Source organism: Littorina saxatilis, linkage group LG8, assembly GCF_037325665.1.
Source record: "Littorina saxatilis isolate snail1 linkage group LG8, US_GU_Lsax_2.0, whole genome shotgun sequence".
Taxonomy (NCBI): Eukaryota; Metazoa; Mollusca; class Gastropoda; order Littorinimorpha; family Littorinidae; genus Littorina; species Littorina saxatilis.
Window position 1 is genome coordinate 46,245,564 of NC_090252.1, and position 5,000 is coordinate 46,250,563.

The window sequence follows — 5,000 nt, forward strand, 5'->3', positions numbered from 1 at the left end:
AAAAATGATTAATACACGTGTAATACATGATTAATACACGTGTAATAAATGATTAATACACGTGTAATACATGATTAATACACGTGTAATACATAATTCATAAACGTGTAAGAAATGATTAAATACACGTGTAATGAATATTTCATGCACGTGCAAGAAATTATCAAATACACGTGTAATAAATGATTAATGCACGTGTAATAAATGATTAATACACGTGTAATACATAATTCATAAACGTGTAAGAAATGATTAAATACACGTGTAATGAATATTTCATGCACGTGCAAGAAATTATCAAATACACGTGTATGAATTATTTATTGCACGTGTAATGGTTATGAGCCAAACGGCTTTTTCATAGCATAAGAAAAAAGATAAATTACACGTGCAGTAAATAATTTATACACGTGTAAGAAATAAATTCACGTGTATAAATTATTTATTACACGTGTAAGAATTATTTATTACACGTGTAACGGTTATGAGCAAAACGGCTTTCCATATCATCGTCTGGATGATACTACATTGCTAAGTCTTTTTCATTATGCTTTTGTGAGCTTATTCTGTCTTTTTATAAGAGTTTGTACTATATTCCGCCCTTTCTTAGTTTCTAGCCATTGTTTTTTTTTCTTTTTTTCTTTCTCTCGTGTTTTTTTTTTCTTCCTCTGTTTATGTCTTTCCACCTGTAATAATCATGTCGGACAGTACGACTAACTCAACGCTGCCGGTGTTCATCAAAAACAATAACCTGCCCGCCTTTGAAACTAAGGAGTTTTCGACAGCTGAACTGTGTGCGGCTGCAGAAAGAGCCAGCGGTCATAACTCTATAGAGGGTGCCCAACGCATCGGTGGCCTATGGCGTGTGTACCCTGCTACCAAAGAAGGTAGACACACCTTACTTATCGGTGGTTTTGTTGTGCGGGGGGTACAAGTCTCTGTCACTGACAAAAATCCCTTCATTGTGCTAGCAGCGGATGGTAGGCAGGATGAGAGCCCTTCGACTAAAGTCACTGTGAGTAACATTCCACTTTCTTTTTCTGATCTGGAAATCTCCAAAGCTGTGCATTCTCTGGGAGTTGAACTTCGCTCCAAGATTATTCTAGAAAGGGATAGAGACAGCAACGGCAAACTCACCAGATGGAAAACAGGCAGGCGGTTTCTCTACATTACCACTCCCCCCGAACCCCTCCCCCGTACAGTTAGCATAGGCCCCTTTAAAGCTACCCTCTACCATAGAGAACAGGCAAAGAGAGTCCGGCAACTGCACGCAGAATGTGGGCGCTGCTTTGAACAGTCTCACTCCACAGCACAGTGCCCCAACCCCGTTAAATGCAAGCAGTGTCTAAAAGACAACCACAAAGCAGGTGACCCTGACTGTGACATGACCCCTGTCAACAACATGCCCCCTCCCCATCCTCCTCCCCCTCCCCCGTCCAACACTAGCACACAGCCCAAGGCGCCAGAGAGACAGAGACAACGAAGTCCCAGTACCTCTCCCAGCAGAGACAGAGGTCGCTCTAGGACGACGAAGCCTAAACATATCTCTGGGCAGCGCACCCTGCACGGATTTAGTAAAAGAGACGGCAGCTCAGCGAAGCGACAACGATCACGCTCCGGATCTCCGCAACAAAACATGAGCCCGACAACGCAGAACACGAAACAAGCGAGGCTATCAGTGTCACGCACATCCGACAACACTAGCGATGCAAACAATGACACGTGCATCAGGCCTGAAAACGAACTCAGCAACTCACAGGATGCGGACAGTTCCCTATGCTGACCCGTAACCCGTGACCGCGCCCCCGTGTTTACGTGTGCTTTCACGTGCCTCGCGACTTGGCTATGTTAAAGGACAACGAGATGGTTTTTGCGACATTATGATAGACGTGTGTAATGAATGGCGTTTCAATATGTTCTCTTAATGTGAGAGGATTGCGCAACAAAAGAAAAAGAAGATCATTATTTGATTTATTTAAAAAAAGAAAGTATGATTTAATATGTTTGCAAGAATCGTACATTACTGACGATGTAAAAGACCAGTGGGAGAGAGAATGGGGTGGAAAAGTGTATCACTCATCACTTACATGTCAAAGAATGGGACAAATGATCCTAATGAAAAAGAGTTACAGTTGTGATGTGGAAATAATGTTTAAAACAGAAAGAATATTATGTGTGAAAATTATTTCGGATAACAATTGTTTTTACGTGGTGAACGTTTATTTTCCTAATAATTCTTTGGAAAAAAGTCAATTGTGGAAACAAGTAAATGAGTATTTAGAAAATTTAGATGGTGAGAAAATAATCTGTGGTGATTTTAATTGTGTTTTGAATAACGATTTAGATATTGTAAGTGGAGAAAAGCATAAAACGGTTGATGTGGTAAATTTCCAGCAATTCTTAAATAATAATGTCTTAAATGATGTATGGCGCCTGTTTCACACAGATGAAAGGGAGTTTTCCTGGAGTAGGAAGAACCCCTTTATAGCCCGTCGTCTCGATTATATTTTCGTTTCTGATCATTTATTTGATAAAACCCTTTTTTGTAATATTTTGTCAGTACCACACACAGATCATCGTTTGCTTGAACTCAAAATTCAGTTTGTAAATATCAAACGTGGTCCCTCTTATTGGAAATTCAATAACCAATTACTGAGTGATAAATTTTTTGTTGATCTGATGAATGATTTGATTGATGCCTTTTTATTAGAAAATATGGATACGAATGCTCACTTAAAATGGGAATTATTGAAAGTACGAATGCGTGATTTGTGTACAGCCTATGCAGCAGGAAGGAAACGAAAACAAACTAATTATTGTGTTTCTCTTCAGAGGGAATTAGATGAATCTGATACACTATTAGCCAATAAACCACAGGATGAGACACTTTTGATAAAGAGAGAAAATATTAAATCAGAGCTTGAGGTACTGTCACTGGAAAAAGCCAAAAGTGCCCAAGTTCGTTCCCGTGTCCAGTTTATTGAAGAAGGGGAGAAGAACACCAAATATTTTTTGAACTTGGAAAAAAGTAAAGCCAATATGAAAATTATGGACCGGTTGCAAACAAAAGATGGAAGGGTAGTAAATACACAGCAAGAAATTATGAAAGAGCAGGTACGTTTTTTTAAAGATGCATATGAAAAACAATCTGAATTTAACGAAGTGAGCGCACAGGAATTTGTACAAGATTTGAATATACCGTTTCTCTCCAATGACCAAAAAGGCAATCTAGATTCTGATATTACCAAAGAGGAATTAACAGTTGCTCTAAAACTATTAAATAACGATTCAGCCCCAGGTCTAGATGGCCTCACTACCTGTTTTTATAAAGTATTTTGGCTGAAGATTAGGGATGTAGTTCATGCCTCCTTTATATCATCCTTTGCTAATGGCGAGTTATCGACCACTCAAAAACAAGCTGTCTTGACATTAATCCATAAAGGGAAAGAATTGCCCAGAGATGATCTCGGGAATTGGAGACCCATATCTCTGACTAACACAGATTACAAGATCCTCGCAAAATGTCTGGCAAGGAGACTTTCAACTGTAATTGGTGATATTATTCATGAAAATCAGGTTGGTTTTATGAAAGGTAGGAAAATTAGCACAATGATTAGACTTATTGATGACACCATAGATATTATGAATACAATGGATAAACCTGGAGTTTTATTGGCAGTTGATTTTCGACGCGCTTTTGATAGCATATCCAAAGACTTTATTTTGTTTGCTTTTGATAAGTTTGGTTTTGGAGACAATTTTAAGAAATGGGCTTCGGTTATCATGAATAACAGTCAAAGTTGTATTAATTATACAGGGTGGATATCTGAGCATTTCCCTGTGGAATCAGGCATCCGTCAAGGATGCCCATTCTCGCCGATGGCATTTATTATAGCCCTTGAATTGTTAGCAATTAAGATTCGTTCAGATGAAGATGTTGAGGGTATCCGGCTACCCATGTCACCTTTTGAGGTATCACCAATGAGGGTCCTAAAACTGCTCTTATATGCCGATGATGTCACCCTTTTTTTACATGATCAAAGAGATCTGGAAAGAGCTTTACATATTTTAAACATGTTTAAAGCTGTTTCCAATTTAGAAGTGAATGTAAATAAAACTGAAGCCATGTGGATTGGGTCAAACAAATACTGTACTGACCAATATTTTGGTCTTAAATGGAAACGGAAAGTAAAAATCGTTGGAATTGTTTTTTCAAACAATATACCTGCGTCATCAATTGAAGACAACTGGTCTAAGAAAATTCAACGTATGCAACAAATAATTTTTAATTGGTCCAAAAGAAACTTAAGTATACAAGGTAAAATTTGCATTGTTAAAACCTTTCTTATATCTCAGTTCGTTTATATCTTCCAGTCTCTAGCAGTGCCTTATCATGTTTTACATCAAATTAATTCCATTTTGTTCAGGTTTATTTGGAAGAAAAAATATTCAAATACACGGGCGTTTGAAAAAGTAAAACGAACAATTATGTGTAAATTAAAAGATGATGGTGGATTAAATATGATAAATGTTGTGGATATGCACAACTCATTTATGATGTCGTGGGCTATTGGTCTGCAGAACTCTACAGACAATTACTGGTCTGTCACTCCTAGATATGTTTTTTCAAGTTTGGGTAATGGTTTGTCCTGTTTTGACTCTAATGCATCCTCCAAGAAGCTGGTTGGCGTTGTTAACTGCAGATCGGTCTTTTGGAGACAAGTATTGTTAACCTGGCTAGACAACAAACACATTTTGTATGAAAAGTATGATGCCACACCTGTTCCATTGATGAATCAATGTATATGGAACAACATGAATATACAATATAAACATAAATGCCTCTTTTTCAAAGATTTTATTAAATGTCATATTTATCATGTAAAGGATGTCATGAATGAAATCGGTGACATGATTTCATTTGAAGAATTATGTCAAAAGGTTGCTTATAAACCAGCCAGACAATTTGAGTATAATGCGTTATGTACAGCACTTAAAAC

The 5,000-nt window shown here is 37.6% G+C and overlaps 1 protein-coding gene and 1 long non-coding RNA gene across 4 annotated transcripts in view; both read right to left on the minus strand.

Annotated features, from left to right (window-relative positions):
* The window catches only part of LOC138973686 (uncharacterized), a 188,836-nt gene that overhangs the window by 126,905 nt on the left and 56,931 nt on the right, over positions 1-5,000 (minus strand). The window lies entirely within an intron of this gene.
* LOC138973674 (chitin deacetylase 7-like) overlaps positions 1-5,000 on the minus strand; it is a 144,258-nt gene that overhangs the window by 5,910 nt on the left and 133,348 nt on the right. The window lies entirely within an intron of this gene.